A 15,522-nucleotide genomic window follows, 5' to 3' on the forward strand; every position below is an offset into this window, starting at 1 on the left:
TGACAACCCAATTACTACAGAAAGTTTGTCAACATTGAGACAGAACTAACTACTTACAAGTTATACCTAGTTTCAAGACTCGAAGTTCTAGAACAACCATTTTCACTTCTTGAAAAATATCACTTTTCTATTGGAATGGACTCAAAATATGAAAAATATAGTATTCTAAAAAGAAATAATTTCGAACTCTATATTTCTACAGAATGTTTGAACATCATCGAGCGTAACTCAAGAACATTTTTCCATCGATATAGCATAGTAAATGAAAATGGTTCAAATATCTTCAGAGTTTCGGGACTTCAAAGGTGTAATCTTTATAAATTATTTGAAAGATGGGACGAAATATTCGCTCAATTGACTTCTTGTCAATTTTTGATGCGAAATTAGATAAGAAACGACGTTTTTTTTAAAGTGTGATTTTAAAACAACAATTCAGTTGTTATTTCGTTCGCTAGGTTTTTACAAATCATCGTAAGGATTTATTGTTTCAAGCTCTATATCTTTGAGAATTTTTTGTGGACAGCAATTTTATTTTATACAAATTAATTAGTGGTTTAAAAAAATTGGAAACTCATTGGAGTAAAGTTAGTTAAAAGAAGAAGATATTGAAAAACGAATTACTGTCTACTGTAACTTTTTCATCGAAAGTAACATTATCAAACCGTCCACGTAAATAAGAAACAAACGCCCTACAAATGATTTCCAAACCAAAAATAGATCAAACAAATCATTGGTGAACGTTAAGCAGACGTTATTTAATAAAGTAGGCTCAACTAATATGTACTCTGTTTTTTTAAAGAAAATAAATATGAATTAACTCATCCGGAAATGTATCACAAACAGATTAAAAAAATATGCCTTATAAACGAGAGATCAATCAATCGATAAATCAATTTGAGAATAAAAGAAAGAATATGGTGCATCTTTGAATTAAAGTTTTTGAAAGGTTCATCCGCTTATCCTTTTTGATTCCCTCTTTTCCTTCTCAAATCGAAGCCGTGCGTTAGAAGCACCTAGGCCTACAAAAAAAAATGTAATTTTACTATACATATTTGCGTTTCAGATCTTTGTGTTCTGTCATAATATTTAGTGAGTTATTTTAGGAACAACTACATACCTTAATTAAAGTTGTTGGATAAATATTGTACACGTTCCAGTTTCGTCAACAATTTTTTATGTAATCCCATCCCATACCTATTTCTATTATTTTGTCAAGTTTAGTTGATTTATACTTTCAAATGATTGATAGTTCATAATAGTACATTAAACATCTGGAGACTGACGTTGTACCTTCTTTTGAAACGGATTAAAATACATATTTATGTTATAAGTATTGAAAATAACTTCATTTTGTGAATGGAAAAAGCTGCAAAATAAGCAGAGGAATTGAAGGAAGTTCATGAACAAACTATAATACAAAGCTTTTTGTATAAATGTCCTATTTTGAAAATAAAATATTTAAAATATTTCTTGTCAGTTAATTATCTCTTGATCTCTTAAGAAGAATTACTATCGCATCATATAGTTTTTATTTGCAGAAAATATGAAGGATCTACAAAAAATGCACTAATGTAGTTTGGTATGAGAATAAATGTAGAAAAGATTGCATTAATTAAGGTCAAACAAGAAACACAGAAGAAGTCGTAGAGATTGCCGAGAGAATTGAAAATTCCTTAAATACATATTACAGCATGAACTACTGCCTGATAAATGAAAGAGGAGTCTCAAGAAATACAAAAATAAATGTTTATGAAGCAATTTACAGGACTCTCACATGACAAATATGGACTCTCCCTAATAGGCAAACAAGTGCATTGCAAGCTGCAGAGTTGAAATATTTAGGGCGTATGAGAGGTAAAAAGGATACATTAACAAATCACATCAATGGAAATTATGTCAGTCATCAAGCAACGATAGTTAAGTTGGTTTACAAAGAATGGAAAATTCAAGACCAGTGAATAGAGTATGGGAAGTTGAATTGAGCAAAAACAAAAAAAAAGGAAGACCTAAAGCGACATGGGAAGAAGTAATTAGTACTTACGAAATGAAGAACAACATAATATGTGCTATCACATTTTCTGTGAACTATATTGGATGACTGTAAATCACTTTAGTTACCAAAAAACATCATTGATTTCACTCATTCTTTTCATTGAAAGTTCTGGCTAATACTTATTATCCACTTATGCATAATGGGAAATAGTAATGAGGAACGGTGTATTCTTATTGATAATGTAAAAGCTATTATTGAAAAAAGAAGTCAACTCAGCATATGACAATGCATATTCTGATTTTGTTCAAGCGATAAATATTCAGTGATGCTCTTTTTGGAAAAAGGATGTAAGTCGTCAACTTTTTGGAGTAATTATTATAATAACATCGAGTGCGCTTTTTAAAAATTAGGATGATTGAAGAAAATATTCCAATGGTAATAGCCGACTGAAAGAAGAAAAATGAAGGTTTTTCATCTAGGAAATCAAAAATCTATGTTTGTATAAGCATAGAGGCTTATATACGAGCTGCCAGATAGAAAATACTTGCTACTGCTAATATACAGAGTTATGCAATTTATTGATAGATATCAAAGTATATCAATTGGTGAATTGCTCTTATTCTAAATATTGAAACGCATTGTCGTTCTTTTTGCATCGCTGGCAAATATATCAATTTTCTTATTAAATAGGATTCATATCGCCAATCTGCTACTATCAATTTTCTGAAATACTTAAATTATAAACGCACTGCGAGCTCAGTTGATTCATATACATATATACAGACGGCTTCTACATCTATTATTAAGTTTTTTACCTATTTCAGCTAAAGGAATATTATACATGTAGGATGGAAGTATATAATAGTAGCTAAGGATTATTATTCAAGAAAAGCAATTGTTAAGAACAATATCGACTAAATTTTGCAGCAATAAATATAATTACGAGCATTTATTGATATCTAGTTAACCTAGACCACTTCCATGCATAAAAAAATATTGCGTTACCATAGGAACGAACAATAACTTATTAGAAGTGTTAGTGTGAAGTTTGACATCAAAAAAGTGTATTGGAGTAAGCACGTTTACGAAGATAAGCTTAATACCCTTGGTGATCAATATCCTTCGTATGCAACCGTGAAAAATTGAACTGCAAGCTTCAAAAGAGGTAAATTTTCCATTGAAGATGATGACTGATCGGGAAGGCCAGTTTCTGTGTCAGTCCCCGAAAATATCGATGCAGTTCATGATATGATTTTATCAGAATTGGGCTAAAACGGATATCTGAAGCACTGAATATTTCATAGGAACGCGTTCATCATATAGTCAATTTGGAAAAATTGCTGCAAAATGGATCCCCAAATGTTTGAATATTGACCGAAAGCGTGTAAGGGTAGAAGCATCGCGTTTGATCTGTGATCGATGTGATAACGATGTAGATTTCTAAAACCGAATTGTTAATATGAATGAGACTTTGGTTCATTTTTACGAAAAGCAACAATCGATGGAATGGCGACAATCTGGTTCTCCAAGACCTAGGAATTTCGTGTCCAAAAATCTGCTGGAAAAGTTCTTGCTTCAGTTTTTTGGGATTGCCATGGAGTAATCATGTTTTATTTTTTGGATAAGGGTAGAACAATAACTGGAGATTACTATTCGACATTACTGGACCACTCTACTGGAAAAAATTGAAGAGAAAAGACACGGAAAGCTCTCCAAAGATGTTTTGGTTTTGCAGGACACCGCCCTTGCACACAAATCTCATGTTGTCATGCAAAAAATTCGTGATTTAGAGTTTGAATTACTAGAACATCCCCCTTATTCAACAGATTTGGCTCCGTCCGACTATCATCTCTTTCCTCAACTGAAAAAAAGTTTAAAAGGTCGGAAATTTTCTTCCAACGAGGAGGTAATAAAAGCTGTGGAGGTCTGGTTTGCAGAGCAAGAAGAAACATTTTTTTTTGAAAGGTCTAGAGACGTTGAGGATTCGCTGTAGTAAATGTATCCAATTAAGAGGAGAATATGTTGAGTGATAAAATATTTTGACAGTGAAATTTTGTTTGGTTTTATAGTAGTAGGCTAAGAATTTTTCAATATATACTCGTATATCAAAATCAACTAGATGTATAGATATTAGCAATTGTTCTAATTGTAATAATCACCTAATGTTTATAAATTTTGCTATTAAATAGTATATTTTGTGATAAATTTGAAACTTCTTTTGCAAATTAAATAATTATAACTCGTTAACTTCTGTTTTGTTAATGTTTCCAATATTAATAACACTTTACTTGATAAACTTCGTCTTTAATACATTCGTCAGTTATTCAGAACGTCATTTTTATGGCAATCGTTAACGGACATGAATGGTGGAATAGAACCATCCAACTTAGTATGCATATACAACCTGGATGACGATTCTTAGGGAATACAAGTGCCACTTTATTTACTACTTCCTATTTTTTCTATCTCTCTATTCACTACTACTTTCATTTTTTTGAAAGAGTTCACTTCTTTCGATTAGTTCTCAAATCACATTGGAGCAATGCAGATTATGTTTGTCATAATATTATTATGTGGATTAGTGAAATGACGAAATAACATTGGTAGACAAAATACTAATGCTTCAGTTTGAAAATGAGGAAGCTTTATCAATTACTACGAAGTAAAATACATCAATAGGGATTAAGACTGCCTTGATCCATCATAGTATTAAAAAGTCAGAAAAAGAAAATGAGATGGAATATTCTGGGAAGGGAAGAAAAAAGTATCTATAAACTTTTAGGTGCGAGAGCTTAATACTAACAGAGGCTTGAAAGCAAAATACAAGCAGTGGAAGAAAAGTCAAGTTGGTATCAAAAATAGAAAAATAAGGAATAAAGTTATAAGAAAGAGTCTGAACATTGAACCAGTGCTAGTGTTTCTATAAAACTGAAATTGAACGACAATCTATTTGAATCAGTTGAATCAGTTGAAGAATGAGAGACAAGACATGAAAATTTGGAAGTTATGCACCAGAATAAGTCTAAAAGAAGACAACATATAGGATCGTTCCCTAAAAAAATCTCGCAGCCAAAGGATTAGCGAAGACAGAAGCTGCTACCCTAGCAATTAAGAGTAAATAGGGAAACTATCTCACGAGACAAATGGGGTTTGATAACTCTGATAGAAAACTGCCGCCTTGTAAATATACAACATTTCTATAGAGAGCATTCTGTTTTCTGATATATGTTCAATGGTTAGAAAACCGATCCTGGACAGATAAGGAATTACGCCAAACTCAACGCCCTGAAAAATATATACGTGGATAAGTAATTGTGAAGAAAACAGGTTAAAGGACCTATATTCATATTAAACTGAGAAATTGAGTAAAATACTTGGAAATGTTGCAATAAGTAGTGCTGCAAATGGTTGAATAGCTTTATAATCCTGTACTTGCAAATATCCCGACATGATACATCGGGTTTTAATGAAATAGACCTGGTCGTGAGCATCTTAAAGATATAATTACAGATAGATGGAAATGTAAACGCATGTAATGATTTGATTTTTGGAAATTATTTGCCATTTGATATTGAGCAAATATGTATAACGTCGCAGGCCCTAAAAAATATTTATCAAATTAGTGTCAAATCAAAGGTTTTCTATGGGACACTCTATACAATGCGGTCCATATATGGAATAAATTCAATTATTCAATTTTAGATTTATTATGTACTATATGAAAGAAGCTTGATACAGGTCAATTTTTTTTCTTAACTTGACAATTTACAGTATAAATATATTATCCACCTCCAGCACCTCTCTGAATTATAAGCACCCCTTAGTTTTAAATAAAAAATGGAGTCTTGTGGCACCTTATTGGAAATGAATTTCAGTTCTCTATTCAGCAATTTGAAGATTTTGGTGCAATCATAACTGAGAAAATTGATTTAAAATTTTGATAATGTCTTTACGTAGAATGAAGATAATAATATCGCATAATATTTAGAATGTATTTTTCAATGTACTTTACACACATCTAGTGAGAATTTTCTTCTCTACAGTTCTGTTTTTTAACCGTTCCGTTTAAATGAAACGTCGCTTCGTCATAAAAAAACTATTTTGTTTATGAACTGCAAATCTGCTTTCTTTCTGTCCATCATCATCAATTAACATAATTCTTGTCTTCTATCAGAATCATCTTCATTTAACTCCTGAACCAACTGAACTTTGTAAGGGTGATATTTTTCTTTATGCAAAACTTTTAAAATAGATGATTCACTTACATCGGCACTTGTCGGCGAATTGTCTCATGCGGATTTTCTTCAATCTCTAGAAGTACTTTTGAGATTTTTTCATCAGTGAATTTAACATGTCCACCTGATTTTTTAATATTTTTTGCATGTCCAATTTCACGAAGCTTTTTTTCAATTTTGCTAACTTCAAATTGATTTGACCAGAATATTTATTATCAAAAATTTCGTAATCCTCTTTTTCGTGTTCTTGTTTTATCACCACAACCAATCATAATTAAAATGCCTATTCTTCTAGTCTCGGATAAATGAGCAAAATTTAATATTTATTGCGCATAAATATTGACGTCTTCTATTATTAATTGTAATATTATTTATTTGGCTTTTTGACTAATATTCCAGTATATTCAAAGATTTTTTCCTGATGTTCAGCAGAACAGATACGGAAGTACCTGATTATTTTTAAAGTATATTTCAATGGACCAGACAATATTGTTGATTTAAAAGTTAGGATAATGGAAAAATTAATAAAACAACCCCTGATGTCATACAAAATGTTACGTTAATTCCAAAATCACCTCGGCTATTGTCAAGATTGTAAAGTACATTGAAACATTCATTCTAAATATTATGCGACATTATTATCTTCATTATACGTAAAGTTTTGTGAAAAACTTTGTATTGCTAAACAGAGAACTAAAATCCCTATAAGTAACGGAATATTCTTCAGAAATAATTTGATTAAATTCATATCGCGCACATGTACAATGTTTTTCCCACGGTCTTCTAAATTGGTATGTTATTGTGTTTTATAAAACAACTCACTCAATTTGTTGAACTCACTCATAATGAAAAGTTTAGCGGAACATTGTTGTATGATATTGAAAGATTCTCTTTTTTGTGAAGCATGTAACTCAAATATTTATCAATTTTTCTACTTGCTTGCATAAAACCGTGTGGTATAAATATTTATTCACTCGCAATTTATCAAAGGAACTTAAATCAACTACTGTTCCTGAATTTTGCAACACAACCGAAATTACGGTACGATTGCTATCAATGGAACACAATCTCCAATCCTTTGATTATTCTCATGAATAGTACCATAATCTCTTCTTTTATTAGTTCAATGAGAGATGGTGTTATGAGGTTTTACATTTGGCTAGTACTACCTATGTCTTAATTCCATTCGGAGTGTAAAGAAATGCGATACTATATTTGAAGATCCACGTGAAGGACGTTCAAGATATACACCGACGCCAAGTAACAACGCAAAAATCATATGTTTTACCATATAATTACGGAAGATCGACAATCAACCGAGAGAGGTTTACTAGAAGGTAAATTCATTGGGCAGTGGAAGCAATATTTTAACATAAATTATGGGTTACAAAAAAATCTGTACAAAAAATACGCATATGTTGCATTTCGAGTATTATAGAATTGAATGTAAGGATTTTGTGTATTGTTTCATAAATTTGAATGAGATATGATTCTGGAGATTGAGATGCGAGCTTGATACCTTTGTTTACTCTATGTACACAGAGTGGTATTGTAATTCTTCGGATCAACTGAATGTGAAAATTTGTGAAAAAAATCATGTATACATCAATAATACAACAATTTTTTGCTCATTAAAATAATGCACCTATACTGATAATAAAAATATTACTTCAGTGAACTACGCACCAACATCCATAAACTCACATAATGTAAAACTGAATGAAACGATTTTCATTGAAGCCTATTTCAATAGTCTGCTATATTCGCAATTTAGAAAAGGCATTCATAAATTAGACAAATGTATTCCAGTTATGGAGGGTATATTGGATGGAAGTTGCAAATTTGGTTTTCCAATATTATCACAAATCGTATCTTCATCGTTGTGTTCGTGCTCTACTTCATCTGAGTTTAATATCAGAAAAAGTATTGTTGCTTCCTAAGAGAGCAAAAGTGACTCTGAATGCATGAGCATTCTTGTTTTCTTTTATAAAACGGCAAGCACAAGAGTTTGGAAGAGTATTTGCTGTGGTATCGGTAACACAGAGTTAGGTCGGTGACTTTTTTTTTTGCTATAAGCGAGCTGTTTCTGGTCAACTCTGAATCGCCTATAAGTCGAATGATCTCTTCTGTATTGAGTCGAGCATCTTCTGGGTATGCTTGAGAGCTGAAATGTTCTTAAATTATTTTATATATTGTTGTTCATATCTTGTTTTGGTCTATTATCATATATTTGTCAATAGTAGTTTTGGATTTCAGTTAAAATAGCCTCTAATATTAGCCTATTACTTGATTTTTTCAATCGAATGATTACTTCTATTAGTTCAATGAACATTCCCCCCCCCCCATATTTCAAGCTGTGTGACTTATACTTGAATGATTCTTATTTGCTTCTTTATCTGTTTCACGAAGTTTAAACTAGAAAATGAATAGTTTTCATTGCACATAATCAAAAACATGTCTCAATAGAGACTCCAATAACCTACAAATAAAATCATGATAATATCTCCTTTTATCATTTGAGCGAATATTTTTCATTGAAACTAGAATTTTCAGGTAATTAATAAATTCTCATGTGTTCTATTAGTGATAGTAAGATCATAACGGAAACTTCTCAAATAGAGTTTGATAGTGAACTTCTTTGTTACAAATATATTACTGGGTAAAGTGAATTTCCGTTTTGCTTAGAAGTGAAAGATTAATGAAATCGAGAGATTTTCAAATATTTTATTCTGAATCAGGAACTAACTAGAGATAAAAGGAAGAGAAATGAAGTAGAACTAAATTTCAAGGTACGTCTTGAAATACGTAATGTACTTGACGAGAAAGAGGAATAGGTCATGTGAAAATTTCGAATAAATAACACGAATTTACAGTTGGATAGCTATTAGAAATACAGAATTATCGTGGAATAAGATTTTATCGGAAATCATTCAACTGATTATATTGAAATTAAAAATGTCAGAAGAGGTCCAGGAATTGGAATAAATAACAAACAGAAGGAGTGAATGAAAAATAGATGCTATAAACTCACTACTACGAACAAATTACTAATAAACGAAGCGAAGAACAAAGAGACTAAAAAGGCATAGTGAAAGGGGCAGAAATAGAAATAATAAAGATGTTAAAAATAGCAATGAACAAAATATGACACGGAAGAAGCATACGAAGAAAAGCAAATAGGAATTACACAAATATACTTGGAAGGAGATTCAAGAAACTGCAAGAATTGTGGAAGAATCTCATTACTAAGTTAGCAAGGTATATGCGAGAATAAAAGGAAACATATTCGTAACAAGGATTTGAAGCAAACAAAGGAACAACACAACAACACAAGTTTTATTTATAATTAAATAAATAGCTGAAAACGTAATAGGAGAAGTCGAAGATAGATCTTAGAATGGAATCTACTGTCAATAGAAATAACGCATGGAAAATCCCGGAACACAGAGCAATAGAAGATAAACTAATAAAATAAATAAGAGCTTCATATGAACAGTCAAAAGATTATGTTGGCAATAGGTATCAAAGATGTTCCGCAATTACAAAAGGAGTACCTCAGCCTATTATTATTTACCATAGTGTTAGATGAAGGAAGAAAAATAACATAAAGACAAATAAAACAGTGTGAAGTCGGACATTGGATACTGGGGGACCACATAATTTTGGAGATACTATATGCAGATGACAAAGTTAAATGACAGAAGATTCAAAAAATTTTAACTTAATCTCAAAAATATAAAATGATCGTCTACGAGTAATGGCAATGAGAATAATAGAACAAGTCTAAGACTGTGGTAATAAGCCGCAAGAAGAAGACAAATAAGACTAAACTGTTTGTCCTATTCTTGAATATATTGATTTCCAATATTTTTTCCAAATAATTATTTTCTTTCAATGCAGTTTTTATTACATTTTGTTCGATTTCGATTTTTTATGATAAGAATTGAACTTTATATTTATATTTTCAATTCTTGTGAAATCGATATTTGCTAGTACGAGATCGAACTACGACACTTTATCCATATAAGTGTTTTTGACATGCAAATAACAAGAGTAAATGAAATTGAAGGAAATAATGCTCTTTGGTTTTATTTTCAACAAAGATTTCAAAGGTGTAATGTACGGTTGCATCTTTTGAAAGTTTATTGAAATAATCTTAATTTCTCTTACTTAGTATTAGTAAAGCTTAGGCTTCACGGTTATCGCAGAATTCCCAAATTGTGTTAACACTTCTACGTATATAATGCCTATGTTTCTAATGCTCAATTCTTATTAAATTCTCTTAAAAACAGGCGTTAACTGGATCTAAAATTCTGAAGCATATTCTTCATTCGAAAATGCTTTGTTACAGAGTGGAATTGTTTTATAGTAGTCGTTCCACCATAATTTAAATTGAAAAAAATCCATATAGTTACAAAATTCAATAGTTAACCAATGAAATAATGTTGCCTTTCCGTTGTAAATATTTTTCATTGTTTCGAATGTACCGTTATGAGCGAGTTCAATAATTTCACCAACTTTTCTGCACGCGTTAAATTTGATTATATGTCACAGTATCAGCACAAAGTGATCGTTTTTCCATCGTTAATCGTGAAACCAATGTGTTCGTTTTTTGGCCCATTGCAAATTATATGAAAAGTACCTCTACTTTAAAGTATAACTAATTATTTCATGATAAAAAACCTGGTAGCAAAATGATTGAGGAACCGATATTGACAGAATCTAAGCTATTCTTGAATGATAATTTCTTATATTGATCTATATAGGGTGTCTCAAGTGAATTTAGCACCCTCTTCTATCTAATTTAGATTTGTAAAAATTCTTTATTAACCTAGAAAACGCTGAATTTTTATTATAGTGTTGATATTAAAAAGTGTTATCCAAACTCCATCGATAAGAACCATTTGTTATTGGTTTGCTAAATTTAAACGTGGTGGTGCGTGAGATAGCTGAGGACGGAAATATATCAAAAGACAGTGTTTACATAGTCGTTCAAAAACAACAACGTGTTGATGATTTGGAACAGTGCTTTGCCATATTTACACGCAGTAAATCATATTTCTTGCGTCGACATGTGACAAAGTATGAAACATGGATCCATCACTCCACTCAGGAATCTATTCAAAATATTATGAATCGAAAATAAACTCACTTGCTTGATGCTAAAAGATACAATATAGTTTTGTTAATAAAATTCCTCAAATATCATTTGAATCAGAATAACTCGGCCAAAAATAGCTAGTATGAACGTTTGAACATACTGATTAAAATCTGTTTAGATCCGCATCTACTGTAGATGAGAATAATAGTGGCCATACATTTGCTAGTTTTGCAAAACGATTTAAGTATAGTTACATAGTATGTTGTTTGAAACAAAACTGACGGTACTTTTTATATATTGTCTTCCATTGTTATTGTGTTTCTACTCAAAATATGTTATATTCGTATTTATTTTATAATTTATGTTAGCTCAGTTTCTATGTATGTTCGTATGTTACTATTTGTTATATTTACAGGTCTCTTTATACCTACTATAAATATTATTGTATACTGTTATACTTAAACAGGGTACAGAGTAACTGTTTTAAACCAACGTTCTGTAATTGCAGATACAACCTTTTGAAAACAAGTTTGTGATATATGATTCAGAACAGTATAACATACCTTTTTTTACAGTGCTACTACAAAATTTATTTGAATGTAACCGATTTTTATATTTTAGTTGGATGAAGGCTTTGGAGAAGTCATGTACAACTTTTTGAACATTTTCCGACTTCAGACCAGAACATAAATTTTCACAAGCGCTAAAGTAAGCTACAAGAAACTTCCGCCTCATAGCATGGAGTCTGTCTAATGTTTTCCCTGAGTTTCACCTTCTTAGCTAGTTTTCAACCATACTATTCCTGAGAAACTAAAATCTATTAAATCATTAAGTGGCCATTTTGAATATATATTCTAATAATCTTTATTGCGAATTTTTTGTTATACTGACTATCCAAGATGTCCACTTGAAAATGCTTCTTAATATTTGTCTAATTTCGCATGATACGAAAAACTTGGAAGAAGTCACATATTATACCTCAAAATACTACGACTATAAGCATGAACACATCTTGCTAGTCCAATTCACAAACAAATTTTTATCAATAATATCAGCATGTTTCGAAGTATCTGATAATTGAACTTAACCCTTTTGCAGCGCAACACAATAAATTCAGCATGTTTCAAAGTATCTGATAATTGAACTTAACCCTTTCGCAGTGTAACGCTCTAGTGTGATTACGTAATACGGAGTGTCAAAATGTTTTTTAATAATATTGTTTTCTAGTCTTTACTTATTGCATTTATAGTTTTATTCCATCATTTTGACAAATCCTAAACATTAAGAGAAATCTTTTTGAATATAAAAAATCTCGCCAAATTATCATTGAGTTCGTGTTTATAGAACATCAACGCATTTGTAGAACAATATTCATCTAGTTGAATTTATTTTAATAGATTGAAAATCTATTAATTTCCTGTGAGTCACTTTCTTTCTACTGATTCAACCTAAACTGGGTCAAAAGACAGTTCTTCTGTTTAATGGCGTATTTTTAAGATTTTGAGCTTAGCTAACTATATAACTGATGATCTTCTACCAAAAAAAAAACTCATTCTCCATACATTTTCCGAAAAAATTATGAATATTATGCCCTCAATCACTTGAATGAATAGGACACATATGCAATAAATATCTACTTGTTCCCAACTTGCCTTTTTATTTATTTAATGAAATGCGTACTTAATATGCTCCTCATCATTATTTTTAACAAGTATCCACAAACAATTTGAGAATTTAGTTCTATTAACTATCTATTCTATCTGGTAAAAATCCTGTGATCATTCTTTCCAATTCAGTATTACTATAAATCTCCCAGTTTAGATGGAATATTACCGACAAAGAGACTTCTATTACCACCAATATGAAGTCGAAATGTTAAACTATTACTTCAACAATATTAAGAAATTTTTAGAATTTAATGTTGTAAAATTTAGCTCCAAATGCTTGACATAAAATGTTGCTATGAAAATTTATTTGAACATCACAGTGTGTGCATAAAATCATGTGTGTGATCCGTAGCGAAAGGGTTGACATTTAATAATATTTACATTTCTTAACGAAAGTTGAAATGTTGTATATACAGATATAATTCGAAACAACATTTTGTAAATATGCTTGTATAATTTCCTCATATTACACACCAAAATTTTTTTTAGTTATTTTCACAAACTATCCAAGGGATTTTACCAGCTGAGGAAAAAGTGTTATGTATTATTCATGATACGAAAATCGATATAAAAATAACAAAAGTAAAACATGGTTAACGGTTTCGCGAACACGCGATATAATTTCAAAAATCTCATTTTTCATGAGTCAATATCATTAATGGGAATAATTTACGAAAACGATGAACGATGAAAATAGAAGACGTCAAACATAAGTTTAGTAATAATAATTAAACTAAGAATAGTATGGTTCAATGTTCTGGATAGTTTCTTCGTCATCCTACATGTGGTTGGGATGCTTTTTAAGTTGTTCAACATATGCTTGTGAAGTCTTGCGGATACTTGAGTTACGTATCTTATTGTGATGTGAGAATGGCTTTCCAAAACAATAACATCAAATGAAGCGATATCTTCAATTTTTATTTCGAGCAGTTTTCAAGGAAGTCGCAGAAAACCTGCAACGCCAACAGGATGATTTTTGTTTTAAAATACACGTTCTAATTTACAGTTATTCCATCACTGGTTATTTCTGGATGACTTAACAGTTATTCATTTAAGGATAAAATTCTTTTTTCACACTTACTACACTTTGCTTTTGAATGAAAAGAGTGACTTTTCAGAAGTTAACAACACCCAGATATGGTATTGTATTCTTGATTTCCTCCATGTACCTAATACTTCCAATAAAAATTTGACAAATGTTGAGTAGATGTCAATTGAATATTATAAACATTATGTTTATAATCATAAACACAGACGTTGAACCATCATTTACCGAAACTGCTCCGTAAATGAAATGAAAATAGATAAATAAAATTGGTGCCTTCATATTTACTGAACGATGAACACAAATATGTGAGTTAGTTAAGTGAATATTTCAACCTAAGGATTATGCAATACTTCACTTGAAAAGCTTAATAAAGACAAATCTATCTGAAAAATTGGTGCCCTGATTGATGTTCATCAAAAGCTCGCTCAGAAATAAATATAAACTCGGAATAATCCATTTCATTGTATGGGTCTTCAAGATGAGGCAAATCTAACAAAAGTTATTCGCGCATGAAGAACTTCGTTTCAATAGAGCAACGTAGATCGGTCAATTATAAATGGTACATAAGCATTTGTTTGCCGAAACCAATCGCAGAAGAAGAAAAACGTTTTTGAAAGGTCAAAACATCTAATTGATGGGTCATCTCGAAGATAAAAAATAAATTGCGTGGTCAACGTTTTCCTACACCTGAAGAAGCGGTTGATGCGGTCAAATTACATGTTTTGAAGGTACCTCAATCAAAATGGAAATTAGTTCAAACGCAGGGAAAAGTGTACTGATCTAACTGAAAAATATTTTGAAAAACAATAAATCTATATCCAATTAATAATAATTGTTTTTATTTGTCTATATTAAAAATAAATAGCAGTCTTCGCATCGCAGACGGACGGACGGACAAATCGCTAGTAATGGCACATTTTGTTTTTGTAAAAAATGCACCAAAAATCGCCTAACGAAAACCGATGTGAGACAAATGGATAGGTGATGGGTGACAAACTTTTAGGAGATTAATTTTTTATGATTTGCAAAAATTGGAAACTCACTGGACTGAGTTGGTAGAAATAAATGAAGATAATGTCGAAAAATATTTTTTTTTCACAGTTAACTAACTTCTCCATTGAAAAGTAACTTTTGTAATAAAAAGTAACTTTCTGTCAAATATCCCTCGTTTATTCACATATCTATGACCACCTATCTCTTTTAGTTGCTTAATTGAAAATACCCTGAATTTCCTTTGGGTGAGAGCTCTTTTTTGCTGTTGACATAAATTACACATGTAACTAATTAATCAGTACAACAAAATCAATACAAATCAACTAACCCAATAACGATCAACTTTTATTCCAGATTTTAAAGTTACTATGTAATTGAGAAAAAATACAGGCTGATACTATAAGGTATATATCCATTCGAAATTATGTTGTCATGTTCACAGGTATGACACTCCATACAAAAAGCGTGATTTGACCTGTCATTGT

The 15,522-nt window shown here is 30.9% G+C and overlaps 1 long non-coding RNA gene across 1 annotated transcript in view; it reads left to right on the forward strand.

The window, feature by feature from the left end:
* Positions 1-518: 518 nt before the first annotated feature.
* Positions 519-15,522, forward strand: part of LOC130898231 (uncharacterized) — a 44,812-nt gene continuing 29,808 nt past the window's right edge. Inside the window, exons 1-2 of the long non-coding RNA XR_009059858.1 lie at positions 519-1,033; positions 11,951-12,037. This is a non-coding gene — a long non-coding RNA (uncharacterized LOC130898231). The remainder of the gene's footprint in view (positions 1,034-11,950; positions 12,038-15,522) is intronic.

The sequence above is a fragment of the Diorhabda carinulata genome, chromosome 9, assembly GCF_026250575.1.
Source record: "Diorhabda carinulata isolate Delta chromosome 9, icDioCari1.1, whole genome shotgun sequence".
Taxonomy (NCBI): Eukaryota; Metazoa; Arthropoda; class Insecta; order Coleoptera; family Chrysomelidae; genus Diorhabda; species Diorhabda carinulata.